We start from the raw sequence: 15328 nt of genomic DNA, 5'->3' as shown, positions 1-15328 counted from the left end.
CTTCTGGAGACCCTACTCTTAGATGCATTTAAAAAGGAAATGGGGAAAAAAAAAATAAAAAGGAAATGGGGAGCAGACACACTCTTTTATAAATAGTAACAGATGTGTATTGAGTCAACCTCCCACAGTGGGTTGGTGGGTCATGTAGTTAGAAACAGGTGAGATTAGTGTATGAATTCAACTGTGATGATGCAAAGACCCTCATGAGGAGTCCACAGCCAGGCCCCTGCTCACTTGAGCACACATCAACCCTGGGGCACAGTAAAAGTAGGGTTGGAGGATAAGGAGATGCCGTGGGCTACGAGGCAAGCCTCCATTTCCAAGGAGACTTGAGAGCCAAGAAAGAGCTTGAGGATTCTTCTTTAGGAGTTCTGAGCAGGAACCTGCAGAACATCCAAAAGCAACAAATATTTGGTGAGATCCACTCAGGATGGGGGTGCTTTTTTTGTCTTTCAAATCTGACCAGGGTCTCCTTCAGGGACCTAGACACCTTTATTCAGATGCAGACAAGGAAAATCCCCAATGGCACTGCTCTGTTTGGGTTTTCAATGACTATTTACTGAAATAGAAGGTCTTCAGAAAAGTTATTAGTGAAACAACTATCTGAATAAATCATTCAAATCTTGTTTTAAGTACTACCCTCCATGGGGTTAAGATCTAATTCTGCCTTTGTGGTAAAATTCTCTGTAGACCACCAATTTTAACTAACCACTTGGTAGGGCCACTGTAAGTTCCAAGCAACAGAATGCCTGACTGAAAACAACTTAAACCCTGAAGTAGTTTGTCTCACATAGTATGTTTGAAGATAAGGGTCCAGGTTTGGTGCAGAAATTCTGAAAATGTCATCAGGATGTAGCTTCATCCTTCTAGTCCTCAAGATATCAAGATTTTATCCCCAGGCTTGTACCCACAAAATAGCTGTCACAGTTCTAATATCAAATCCTTGCAAGAGACATTTAATTTAGAAAGAAAAAAGATTCTGGATGAAAAAAAAAAAAAAAAGGAATTTCCTTTTACAACAGAAGAAAATATTTCCCAGATAACCCCCAAGCAGCTTCCTCAAACCGTCTCATGACCAGATTTGGGTCAAACAGCCACCCTTTTTTGCAAAGCAGTCTGGAAAAAAGAGTATGTGGCAAAGATGAAAGATTGTCATAATTGGCCTAAACCCATCATGAATCATTGTCTGGGGCTGGTCAAATTGCCACTCTGAATAAAATCAGGGTTTTTGTTAGCAAAGGAGAAGGGTGGGAATAAATATTGGTAGGCAGATTTCACCGCAGCTGAATAAAGCAGCTCTAAATTTTGAAATTTCAGGGGCGATGTAATCACCTTTATGTGGCTACAAGTCAGCTGTCTTAAAGGACCAATGACAGCTGTGATGGAATTTAATACTTATGACTTAACAATAGAGTTGGAAGCAAGAATAAAAGACTTTGGGTCAGGAGCCAAGATGGAGGCTGTGGTCACTCTCTCCTTGAGGCACAGGTTCCCAGACGCCGGCCTTGGTGGGGCTTCCTGCAGGCCTGCCGTGGGGCCCAGACAGCTGCAGCCGCAGCACCCCAAATCAAGAAATTTGCCATCTATCAATGAGACCGAGACAAGACTGGAGACAAACCTCATATGCAAACTTATGAGATTGATTTGAATAACTGGTCTGATGGTGCTGGATGCTTTAAGCAAGATTAAGAATGAAATTGATTCCGCCCTGACCTTCCAGAGGTCATGCAGAGAAGGCATCTGCAGCTCCTGTGCCATGAACGTCAACAGAGGCAACACGCTTGCATGCACCCAGAGGATCGACACCAGCCTAGCCAAGTTTCCAAAATCTGCCTCTGCCACATATGTATGTGATAAAGGATCTTCTTCCTGATCTGAGCAACTTCCATGCTCAGTACAAGTCCATCGAGCCTTACTTAAAGAAGAAGGATGAGTCCCAGGGAGGCAAGGAGCAGTATCTGAAGTCCATAGAAGACCATGAGAAACCGGACAGGCTCTATGAGTGTATTCTCTGCGCCTGCTGCAGCACCAGCTGCCCAAGCTACTGGTAGAACGGAGACAAGTACCTGGGCCCCGCGGTCCTCATGCAGGCCTATCGCTGGATGACCGACTCCAGAGACAACTTCACCGCGGAGCGCCTGGACAAGCTGCAGGACCCCTTCTCTCTGTACCGCTGCCACACCATCATGAACTGCACGCGGACCTGCCCCAAGGGGCTAAATCCTGGGAAAGCTGTTGCTGAAATCAAGAAGATGATGGCAACCTATAAAGAGAAGCAGGCTTCTGCTTAACTGCCATGCTCAACCTGACTGAATGCAGTTCACCTCCGAGTTCCTTCAGAGGTCGTGATTTCCCACAAATACAGCACGTACAATAAACAGTCTAAGAAAGAAAAAAAAAAGGACTTTGGACTGGTGTTATGAAACAACAATAATTAGACTGAAGGGGAATTTAGTCGTCTGTATATCAACCCTATATATTCAGAGCCAAGATCTTCCCAATGAATCCTAAAAGATTATTCATATACTTTTAAACTTCAGTTATTTATTTTTATAAGACAAAAAAGGCAATGGTAAATTTTAGTGGAATATTTCTGAGAAACAAGATAGGTAGTGAATTTCTGTGTGGAGCTTATAAATACTGGCGCAAGATTGAAGGAACATTTGTATTAAAGCAAAATGGCTTGGAAACTGTGTCAGTGAATAGCTAGCTGATCTCATAGGTTAAGTGCTGTTGAGAAATAAGTCCCAAAGAACCTAACTTAAGTGCTCACTCAGGCTGTGAGTTTCAATCATGGGATAAGCTCTCAAGTATACTTCCTCTTGAAAAAAGGCACATGTTTTTCTGGTTCCACTGAGCAGTCAAGAAAGAGAAAACATCTATTATCTTAGCATAAATTCATCATTACCAACTCAGTGGACAGGGGTGGAGCAAATTCCGGGAGATAGTGAAAGGCAGGGAAACCTGGCATGCTGCAGTCCGTGGGTTCACAGAGTCAGACACAACTTAAGAGACGGAACAACATTATTAGCAATACCTCTGAGCAGTTCCTACTTTCGCTTTGCTTTACTTTCTCTGTTAATCTTCATCTTTCTTTCTGTAGTGTATGTAACTGTTAAACCATCTCCCATCCTGTCTGATGCAGATGGTAGGGTACAAACAAACACTTATCCAATCAATCAGACTCAAAGCATGCATCCCACATGTGTTCAGTGACATTGTGACTATAAAGAAAAGTCTTTCCTTCCCTTGTACAGGCTATTTGTAATTATTATTTATTTTATTGTATATTTATGATTATAATTTGTTATTATTCATTTATTTTTGACTGCTGGGTCTTCGTTGCTGTGCTGCTTCATTGCTTTTCCCTAGCTGTGGTGAACCGGGGCTCCTCTGTAGCTGCGGTGTGCCGACTTATTGCGGTGGCTTCTCTTGTTGCAGAGCACATGCTCTAGGGCACTGGGCTTCAGCAGTTGTGACATGTGAGCTCAATAGCTGTGGCTCCTGGGCTCTAGAGCACAGGCTCAGTACTTGCGGTGCATCCATTTACTCGCTCCTCAACATGAGGGCTCTTCCCAGAACAGGACTTGAACCCGTGTCTCCTGCATTGGCAGTTGGAGTCTTTACCATGGAGCCACCAGGAAAGCCCTGCACAAGCCATTTAAACCATCCTGAAAGCTGTTTGCTGTGTACATGAAGCATCCCTCTAAGAGCAACTAGAGGGCTAAAGCACAGATCTCCGGGTTCCGCATCCAGGATGGCAAAATGAGCTGCTGCGTGGGCCTGTCCCTGCAGAATAAGCACAACTGTGAAAATGATAAAGAACACCAAACATCGTTTAAACTCTGGAAATTGTTCTGAGGGGATACAGCAAATCAAGAAAATTTACTCAGGAAAATCTACCCAACATCTGTAGGAGTTGAGAGAGTCTGTGGCATTTGAACCATGGCTTCTTCCTTCTCTCACATTCTCTAAAAGATATAAAATTATATTAAGTAATAACTTTGCAGTGTGATATTGGATTTCTAATATAGTATATATGTGTGATATGCTTAATAATAATGCCAAAAGGAGGGGAAAAGAAGTTGTATAGGAATAATGTTTCTGTCTTTCACTGGAATTAAGGTAGTATAAATATGAATTAGATACTCATTAAGATATATAAAAACCCTAAACTAACCACTAAGAAAGTATTCAAAAATACAGTGAAAAATCATTAAAAGAATGAAGATGTTGCACTGGACAATATTTACTCAATGCAAGGGAAAGCAGAAAGAAGCAATAGGGGAACAAAAAGGTCATATATGAACATACCCCCAAAAAGTTAAATGTCAGGTGTAAATACAATGATATCAATAATAATATTATATATGAAGGATTTTGAGTGGATAATAATCCAATGATACAAAGATAAATCCATCTGGAAGATAAAATAATTATAAATGTTTATGTACTTCACAGAGCTCCAAAGTATATGAAGCAGAAACTGACAGAATTAAGGGAAGAAATACACCATTCAACAATAACAGTTGGAGACATTTGTATCTCCATAATGGATTATAGAACTGCTAGGCAAAAAACCAACAAGGAAATAGAAGACGATAGCAGCACTATAACGAGAGTTAATGGACATCTCTAGAAAACTCCATGTAACAACAGCAGAATATACATTTTTTCAATATACATGGAAACTTCTTGAAAATTAAAAAAATGCTGCACCATAAAACAAGTCTAAATGAATTTTAAATGACTGAAATAATGCGAAGTATGTTTTATAAATACAATGGAAAGAAATTAAGGATCAATAACAGAAAGAAATTTAGGAAATACATGAGTATGTGGAAATTAAATAACCAAGAGGAAATCATAAGAGAAATTAGGAAATACTTTGAGATGAAAAAAAATATTTAAGACATAACATACCAGAACTTATGAGATGCAGCTAAAGCAGTGCTTAGAGGAAAATCTATAGCTGTAAATACCAATAATAGTACAGAAAAAAAGATCTCAAATTAATAACCTCACCCTCTGCCTTAAGGCACTGGAAAAACAACAACAGTCTAAACGTAAATCAAGTGGAAGGAATAATAAAGATTAGAGCACAAAGTAGCAAAACAGAGTATAGAAAACAATGGAGAAAATCAATCAAAGCAAAATGGGTTCTTCAAAAAGATAGAACTGACAAACTTGAGCTAGAAAAGTATGTGTACTTCAAGAAAATGTAAGCAACTTTCATCTGAAAATCTAGTCATCTTCCTGCAAATGCAGTTTTCTACCAGGCTCCCCCATCCCTGGGATTCTCCAGGCAAGAACACTGGAGTGGGTTGCCATTTCCTTCTCCAATGCATGAAAGTGAAAAGTGAAAGTGAAGTCACTCAGTTGTGTCCACTCTTCACAACCCCATGGACTGCAGCCCATCAGGCATGAGATTTTCCAGGCATGAGTACTGGAGTGGGGTGCCATCGCCTTCTCCGATTTTCTAGATAAGATGTGTTAAATTTCAAGCCAGCGGTCTTACTCTCCTCTTTCACCCTCATCAAAAGGCTCTTTAGTTTCTCTTCACTTTCTGCCATTAGAGTTGTATCATCTGTGTATCTGAGGTTGTTGATATTTCTCCCGGCAATCTTGATTCCAGCTTGAAACTCAACATTAAAAAAAAAAAAAAAAAAAACTAAGATCATGGCATCTGGCAACTTCATGGCAAATAGAAGGGAGAAAAATGGAAGCAGTGGCAGATTTTATTTTCCTGGGCTCCAAAATCACTGCAGACGGTAACTGCAGCCATGAAATTAAGACACTTGCTCCTTGGAGAAAAACTATGACCAAACTAGACAGTGTATTAAAAAGCAGAGACATCACTTTGCCCACAAAGGTCTGTATAGTCAAAGCTATGGTTTTTCCTGTAGTCATGCATGGATGTGAGAGTTGGACCATAATGAAGGCTGAGCACCGAAGAACTGATGTTTTTGAACTGTGGTGTTGGAGAAGACCCTTGAGAGCCCTTTGGACTGTATGGAGATCCAACCAGTCCTTCCTTAAGGAAATCAATTCTGAATATTCATTGGAAGGACTGGTGCTGAAGCTCCAATACTTTGACCACCTGATGAGGAGGGCCGATTCATTGGAAAAGACCCTAATGCTGGGAAAGATTGAGGACAGGAGGAGAAGGGGGCAACAGAAGATGAGATGGTTGGATGTCATCACCGACTCGATGGACTTGAGTTCGAACAAATTCTGGGAGATAGTGAAGGACAGGGAAGCCTGGTGTGCTGCAGTCCATGGGGTCACAAGGAGTCACACACGACTTAGCGACTGAACAACAAAATTTATACTTTTATGTATTTATCTTTTATGCTTACTCTGGATTATGCCAGTGTGTTACCTAAGTAATAGTAATATCAGACTACTGTGATATCTCTAGAAATGGAGCCAGCATCCTGAAAAATTGAGTTTGCTCGTATAATGTCATGATTCAGGGTTCCCTGATGGCTATAGTGAGAAGCCATCCAAACATAGCTGTATTATGCAGACAGTAAAAGACATCTGGGCTCATGTGGTGCAGGACGAGGAGAGAAAATGGAGGGAAGAAAGAAAAAGGAAGGGAGATAATACATAACAAAAAGAGACACAGAGAAAGAAAAAGATGCTCAATACTTAAATTCTCATTAGGTTCGATGAAGTTCTCTTTAACAATTAAGCTTTCAGTCTTTTTAATCTGAATTTGGAAAATCTTCGAAAAAATAAAATCATCCTAGGAACACAAGTAAAAGCTCAAGAGTATTATTTACAATTAATTTTTATTGGCATACAGTTGCTTTATAATGTTGCATTCATTTCTACTGTGCAGCAAAGTGAATCAGCCACACGTATACGTATATCCCCTCTTTTGGGGGATTTCCCTCCCATTTAGGAAGGAAAAATGTAAATATACTTACACATAAAAAATATGTTTATCTATAATAAAATATAATGAATTAAGTTTCATCCCCAAAGGGTTGAAAGTTATCCTAATTTTAGTAATATAGATTTGTGCCACCTTGAAGATGATTGTGGAAATAAGAATGCATCCTAAAGCAACCAGGTTTGTCTTCTGATTTTGTTTTCCCTTAATCCTCAGCACCCTGATATCCCGGCCCTCATGGGGCTGGTGCTCACTCTCCCCACACTGCCCATTCTCTGATGCATCCGCTGTGTTTCACTCAGCTTCACTGAGTTTCACTAAGCATCAGAGACTTCTTCCCCTTTTGGTTTGATTCTGTGCAGGACTGGCGTCATGGCATGTGATCTGGGTCATCACCCAGGCCCCTGCACACCAGGGCCTCATGCTTAGAACAGGGCTCTGTGGTCAGCAGCCTGAACTCCTTAATTTTTTTTTTTTTTCCTGAACTCCTTAATACTTTCTGTACAAGGCAGTCCCGATTCATTCTGCACTGGATCCAGTAGCCGGTTTCAAATGTAATCAGTCCACCCTTGTGCTCCCCAGATCTCACCCCTTTTTCTTCCTTATCACATCAGAGGATGTAACTGAAGAATGTGGGACTCTGCACTCTGTCCTGACCACTCCTCTGTGCGGTAAATCTCAATTTTTATAAGCTTTGGGACTTGAATGGCACCTCACAGCCAAGAACTTTCCACCATCAAATTTCACTGTGGTTTGCCTAACTGTGGACATATTTTACCTCATTTCTCCAGCTGGCAGAGGACAGGAAGAAAAACAGGATGCCCAGGTTAGGGATGAAGGTGGCAAGAGAAATCAAGTCTTCCTAACTCTGGTCTCCAGTCAGACAAGCCAGACTAAAGCAGGAAGAAGTCAGGAGCCCCAATACGAAAGTGCTGGTCACAAGATGTTCAGTCCATCGTGGACAGGACAGCCTTGCTGCCCGGGAGTGTCCATGGAGAGTTTGGTCTGGCTGCCTCTTATTATTTTGTTTTAGATGCTCCTATCATTTATCCTTATTGCAGATTTGTGGTTTCAATAAATGACTAGAGGGACTTCCCTCGTGGTCCAGTGGCTAAGACTCCGAGCTCCCAATTCAGAGGCCTGGGTTTAATCCTTGGTCAGGGAACTAGATCCCACATGCCACAGTGAAGATCAAAGATCTTGTATGCTGCCACTAAGACCAGTGCAGCCGAAGAAATAAGTAGAAATATTAAAAAAAAAAAAAAAGCAAACAGTAAATAACTAGAGCAAAGCACATCATAGCTTTACTTGGGCAAGGTTGGGTGAAATCCACAACTGGGCTTGATATTCTTTAAGGCATGATGATCTTCTTCTTTTAAGATAATTATCAGATCTCTAGAGGAGATTGAGGGCTCCCTTAGTTGTGGGATTTAATCCATCCTACCTGGTCATAGCAAACACCCTCTTCCAACAACACAAGAGAAGACTCTACACTTGGACATCACCAGATGGTCAACACTGAAATCAGATTAATTATATTCTTTGTAGCCAAAGATGGAGAAGCTCTATACAGTCAGCAAAAACAAGACCGGAAGCTGACTGTGGCTCAGATCATGAACTCCTGATTGCCAAATTCAGACTGAAATTGAAGAAAGTAGGGAAAACCACTAGACCATTCAGGTATGATCTAAATCAAATCCCTTATGATTATACAGTGGACGTGAGAAATAGATTTAAGGGACCAGATCTGATAGACAAAATGCCTGATGAACTATGGATGGAGGTTCATGACATTGTATAGGAGACAGGAATCAAGATCATCCACAAGAAAAAGAAATACAAAAAAACAAAATGGCTGTCTGAAGAGGCCTTACAAATAGCTGGGAAAAGAAGGGAAGTGAAAAGCAAAGGAGAAAAGGAAAGGTATACCCATTTGAATGCAGAGTTCCAAAGAATAGCAAGAAGAGATAAGAAAGCCTTCCTCTGCGATCAATGCAAAGAAATAGAGGAAGACAACAGAATGGGAAAAACTAGAGATCTCTTCAAGAAAATTAGAGATACCAAGGGAACATTTCATGCAAAGATAGGCTCAATAAAGGACAGAAATGGTAGAGACCTAACAGAAGCAGAAAATATTAAGAAGAGGTGGCAAGAATACACAGAAGAACTGTACAAAAAAGAGCTTCATGACCCAGATAATCACGATGGTGTGATCACTCATCTAGAGCCAGACATCCTGGAATGTGAAGTCAAGTGAGCTTTAGAAAGCATCACTACAAATAAAGCTAGTGGAGGTGATGGAATTCCAGTTGAGCTACTTCAAATTCTCAAAGATGAAGCTGTGAAAGTGCTGCACTCAATATGCCAGCAAATTTGGAAAACTCAGCAGTGGCCACAGGACTGGAAAAGGTCAGTTTTCATTCCAATCCCAAAGAAAGGCAATGCCAAAGAATGCTCAAACTACCGCACAATTGCACTCATCTCACATGCTAGTAAAGTAATGCTCAAAATTCTCCAAGCCAGGCTTCAGCAATACATGAACTTCCAGATGTTCAAGCTGGTTTTAGAAAAGGCAGAGGAACCAGAGATCAAATTGCCAGCATCTGCTGGATCATGGAAAAAGCAAGAGAGTTCCAGAAAAACATCTATTTCTGCTTTATTGATGATGCCAAAGCCTTTGACTATGTGGATCACAATGAACTGTGGAAAATTCTGAAAGAGATGGGAATACCAGACCACCTGACCTGCCTCTTGAGAAACCTATATGCAGGTCAGGAAGCAACAGTTAGAACTGAACATGGAACAACAGACTGGTTCCAAATAGGAAAGGGAGTATGTCAGGGCTGTATATTGTCACCCTGCTTATTTAACTTCTATGCAGAGTACATCATGAGAAACGCTGGGCTGGAGGAAGCACAAGCTGGAATCAAGATTGCCGAGAGAAATATCAATCACCTCAGATATGCAGATGACACCACCGTTATGGCAGAAAGTGAAGAGGAACAAAAAAGCCTCTTGATGAAAGAGGAGAGTGAAAAAGTTGGCCTAAAGCTCAACATTCAGAAAACAAAGATCATGGCATCCAGTCCCATCACTTCATGGCAGATAGATGGGGAAACAGTGGAAACAGTGTCAGACGTTTTTTTCTCCAAAATCACTGCAGATGGTGATTGCAGCCATGAAATTAAAAGACACTTACTCCTTGGAAGGAAAGTTATGACCAACCTACACAGCATATTCAAAAGCAGAGACATTACTTTGCCAACAAAAGTCCATCTAGTCAAGGCTATGGTTTTTCTAGTGGTCATGTATGGATGTGAGCATTGGAATATGAAGAAAGCTGAGCGCCAAAGAATTGATGCTTTTGAACTGTGGTGTTGGAGAAGACTCTTGAGAGTCCCTTGGACTGTAAGGAGATCCAACCAGTCCATCCTAAAGGATATCAGTCCTAGGTGTTCATTGGAAGGACTGATAGTGAGGCTGAAACTCCAATACCTTGGCCACTTGATGCTAAGAGCTGATTCATTGGAAAAGACCCTGATGCTGGGAAAGATTGATGGCAGGAGGAGACGGGGACGATAGAGGATGAGATGGTGGGATGGCATCATTGACTCAATGAACATGGGTCTAGGTGGCCTCCAGGAGTTGGTGATGGACAGGGAGGCCTCATGTGCTGTGGTTCATGGGGTCGCAAAGAGCCAGACACACTGAGCGACTGAACTGACTGACTGACCTATTAACTAAGCTTCTTTCACCTCAGTCCTGTTTTCTTGTCTGTTTGTGTTGTATCTGTGTGTGTGTGAGAGAGAGATACACATTTTGTTGTTGTTGTTCAGTTGCCAAGTCATGTCAGACTGTGACCCCATGGACTGCAGCATGCCAGGGTTCCCTGTCCTTCATGGTCTCCTAGAGTTTGCTCAGACTCATTTCCTTTGAGTCAGTGATGCCATCCAACCACCTCATCCTCTGTTGTCCCCTTCTCCTGCCTTCAATCTTTCCCAGCATCAGGGTCTTTTCCAATGAATCAGCTCTTTGCATCTGGTGGCCAAAGTATTGGAGCTTCAGTTTCAGCATCAGTCCTTCCAATGAATATTCAGGGTTGACTTCGTTTAGAATTTATATATGCATATCATATATATAAATCACATATAAAATATGTTTCTGGCACAAAAGAGGTCTCAAAATGTTTTTTGAATTCAAATCTATATATTGATGAATCAGATACACTGTTCTCTATAAAGTTTCGAAAAGACCCTAGCTATCTGTCTTCTGCTTTTCCAATTTGACTTTATCTTTCATGGGTCCACTGAAGAGGCCTCACTTCTCTCCCCAGGCAATGGTTTTGTGGAGTAGTATTTTCCAAGTAGGGAAAGGCTTTTGGCTCCAGGTATAGGATTAAACTCAGGTGAAACACCACAACAGGATATCAGAAAGATTCATTTTCTACTTTGTGGTCCGTGATACCCATTTTAAGTAAATCACAAGGATTCTTACAATAAAGATTATTCCTCTAACAAAAATAGAGATACATGATCTTCCCCCTTTTCTTTTTATTACAAACTTCACAGCTTTCTCTTAGAGAAAAAGGTCTACTCTGCATGATCATGGCAGCCATTTAAATATACAAACAAGGCTCCTCCAGCCCTAAACGGAGGGGTCTAAATGTCCTAGAGCTCTAAACGTCGCCTCTTTGTTCTCAAACACTGAAGGCAGTCATAGATTTTCAGGAACACTGGCTCATTTTCAAACGTTCCCTAGAAAGGGTGTAACCCTGCATTTCTCATTTATCTCCTCCCCTTACATCAGCCTGACACTTGCCACCCCAGGCATTTTTACTGCAGTTCATTCAAGGGTGAACCAGAGATAACTTGCTGCTCCCCAGAGGGGAATGCTGAACAAGCGAGGCATCCTCCAGGAAGCAAGTTGACAAGTAAGACACAGCGCCATGATTTCCATCCCTTCTCCAAAGCTGTTTTCTTTCTAATCCTTTTTTTTTTTTCATACATTTGCCTCCTTCAGAAAAGTGTTGCTATTTTCCCAGAAAAGTCTCCAGTGGAGCAAGCTTTCCAAGCCCGCTGCTCACTGTGTGCGAGGCCAACACATGAGAGGCTATTTGTTTACAGAAATGGAATCAACTCTCCGATTGCTCTTCATCAAGACCTGAATCCCCATAGCGCCTTCATTAGCAGGAGACTTGCTGGCGTCTAAGGAACACACTTCTTGGAAGCCATTTATTCTCTGGCCTTCTTGACAGCTAGGATGATGTCACATACACTCCTCTTGTTTTATTCCAGATGTATAACATTAACACAAATGTTGGCGGTCATTGCTTGTCTCTTCATAGTCCTCAAAATGGCTTGCACTTCTAAAAATGGAGCTGGCATCATTTCCAGCATTGACACAATCGGCAGTTCGGTGGGTGTGGGAGGTGGGAAGCGGGATGGGGTAGGTCTACTTCCATTCACTGGGAGCCCCAATAACACTATAGACCCAAGAATACATCTAGTTCTCAAAGTAGCAGCTTGTTTAGCTATTCTCATGCATCAACAAGTAGAGCCTCGGATTGCCTTTACCAGGTTATGGAAGGGCTACTGAATCCACTTACCAGGCTGGCTGATTGCAGAGACACTTGTACAGGTATAGTGATGCTAACTATCAGCGTCTCCATCATGTCCTACCTCCAGTCACCCCACATGAAAACAGGGTGCTCTGGAAGCAAGTGTAGCTGGATACAAGTCCCCTACACCCCTCTTCTAGCCAGATGGCCAAGCCCCCATCCTTGTCATTTCTTTTATTGAGGTTCACATAGGCTGGGAAAACGTAGTGGTCTCAAGAAGGCTGTGTATTAGTTAGCTGTGGTTACATAACAAATGATCCCAAAATGTAGTGGCTTGAATGATTATCCTTTATTATTTCTTCTTTAAAAATAATTTTATTGATTGATTGATTTTGTTGCTGCACAGGCTTTTCTCTACTCATGGCTAGCAGAGGCCACTCTCTAGCTTCAGTGAGCAGGCTTCTCATTGTGGGGGCTTCTCTTGTTGTGGAGTACAGGCTCTAGGGCACATGGGCTGCAACAGCTGCAGCATGTGGGCTCAGTAATTGCAGCTCCTGAGCTCCAGAGCACAGGCTCAATAGCTGTGGCACGCGGGCTTTGGCACTCCATGGAACGTGGGATCTTCCCGGATCAGGGATTGAATCCATGTCTCCTGCACTGGCAGGCAGATTCATTACCACTGAACCACCAGGGAATCCCCTCCCTATTTTTTTTTTTAATTTCTGACAGTTTCTGTGCATCAGGAATTTGGTTAGTGCACAGCTGGGGTAGCCTGTATCTGCTGTGTGACTCCTGGGGCCTCAGATGGAAGACTTGAAGGCTGGGGGCTGAAATCATTTGAAAGCTCACAACTCTCATACCTGGTTGTTGATGCTGGCTATTAGCTGGGGGCCCACCTGGGACTGTGGGCCAGGACACTCCCATGTGACTGTCCGTGTGACCTGGGTGAACAGCGTCTAAGTGTGACCACCTCTAAACAGAGAGAGATGCAGATCTGTATGCCTTTATGACCTGGCCTTGGCAGGCCTGAGGCATCCTGCCTGCTGTGTTCTATTGGCTGAGGTGGTCACAGGGTTCTGCCTTGGTTCGGGGGGAAGGAATGCAGATGCCCCCTCTCTTTGCAGATGCCTCAGTTACACAGTCAGAGTGCGTGGGGTAGGATGTGTGTTGGTTCGGCCACCTCTGAGAAATCCAATCTGCTGTGGGTACCTCCATGTACACTGGCTTCGCAGCGGAAGTGGTGGACTCGCCGTCAACATTAAATAACAAAGCCACTTCCTGAATAAATCCTAATGGGACTCTGAGATCTGCAGGGACTCCAGGTCTCCTGTGGAAGACAACAGCAGTCAGAAAGCCCGATCCAGTGAAAGCCCTAGAAGAAATGGCCAACTGCTGCTGCTGCTGCTGCTAAGTCACTTCAGTCATGTCCGACTCTGTGTGACCCCATGGACAGCAGCCCACCAGGCTCCTCTGTCCACAGGATTCTCCAGGCAAGAATACTGGAGTGGGTTGACTTTGCCCTCTCCAAATGGCCAACTGGAACTAGCCGATTGCTGCACTCTTCTCCCAGCTAGGATTTTGGATCGATGTCTGGAGAGCACAGGGCTCAGCCAGTCAACAGCCATACAGAGTGATGACACTGTAAAAACAGCGCCCTGCTTTGGACTGTGCCTGGCATTTCTGTAAGCGTTGCCGCATCTGATTCACCAGAGACAAGCCGATTGCAATGTTGATGGTCTTTCACGGAGATTCCATGGGAAACAAGAAAGACACTTCTCTGTCTGAGGATTTTACATTCTAGCTGGAGGAGATGGAAAATAAACATAACAGAGTAAGCAAAGTAACAAGCAAGTGAGAAAATAGCTGCGAGGGATGGGCATTTGGTAACACTGGCCCAGTATGCCGGTGGGGACACAGCCAGCGCAGGTCTTCAAGAAGCTTCATGTAATTCATGGGTTGTGTGGGTGCTCAGTCGTGTCCGACCCTTTGCAACCCCATGGACTGTAGCCCACCAGGCTCCTCTGTCCACGGGATTCTCCAGGCAAGATACTGGAGTGGATTGCCATGCCCAACTCCAGTGGATCCTCTTGACCCAGGGATTGAACCTGGGTCTCCTGCATTGCAGGTGGATTCTTTCCCATCTGAGCCACCAGGGGAACTCTATCCATGGTTTCCCACCTCTTAATTCTCTCCCCTCCCTTTCTTAGCCCAGAATTCTAAATATTGTGACAAGGAAACTGCTGAAAAGAGAAATAACTTTTGGCTTTTGAAAATATTTTCACCATATTTTTTAATTTTTCAGATAACACTGTGTATAAATGTTCTCTTCATCTGGAAGAAAGTAAACAGACCTGAATTCAGCCCAACCGAGAAAGAAGCTTCCTTGGGAACCTTGTTGACAGTCCATGCATGAGGCTCCTTTTGCCTTCTTTCCACCTTGACTGATGTGGTAAGCTCTCTGGGTCTCACGCTTTCATCTCCCACCAAAACCCCAACCCCAGGATCTATAAGGAACAGCAAGGCAAACACCAGATGCTCACAGTTTGCTTATCTTTCTTTCTAGGTGATGGGATTATGATTTCTCAGTTTTGTAAATGATATTCAAGTTTCTTAGTGTTTTCTGTGCTCTCTGAGTTTTTTTGGTCAATGAGCAGGCAGTAGTTTGTACTAAAAAAAAAAAGAATTCACAATTTTTGAATAGCAAATGCTGTTACTCCTCAGCTTAAAATCCTTCATCAGCCCTTCCTTGTCTCTCCATTGCCTGAAGCAGAAAATCCAACCCTCTGACTTGGTCCCCCCCCCCCCGCTGCAGGACCTGCACCCTCCCTACCTTCACTTTCCTTCCCTCATCTCCCACCCTCCCCTCTTCA

At 42.8% G+C, this 15328-nt stretch overlaps 1 pseudogene; it reads left to right on the top strand.

The window, feature by feature from the left end:
- The first annotated feature begins 1453 nt into the window (after positions 1 to 1453).
- Positions 1454 to 13566, top strand: LOC120862808 (annotated as a pseudogene).
- Positions 13567 to 15328: the final 1762 nt, after the last annotated feature.

The sequence above is a fragment of the Oryx dammah genome, unplaced genomic scaffold (genome assembly GCF_014754425.2).
Source record: "Oryx dammah isolate SB20612 unplaced genomic scaffold, SCBI_Odam_1.1 HiC_scaffold_4, whole genome shotgun sequence".
Taxonomy (NCBI): domain Eukaryota; kingdom Metazoa; phylum Chordata; class Mammalia; order Artiodactyla; family Bovidae; genus Oryx; species Oryx dammah.
The sequence above is the reverse complement of the archived record's forward strand: the minus strand, read 5'-3'. Positions and strand labels throughout refer to the sequence as shown.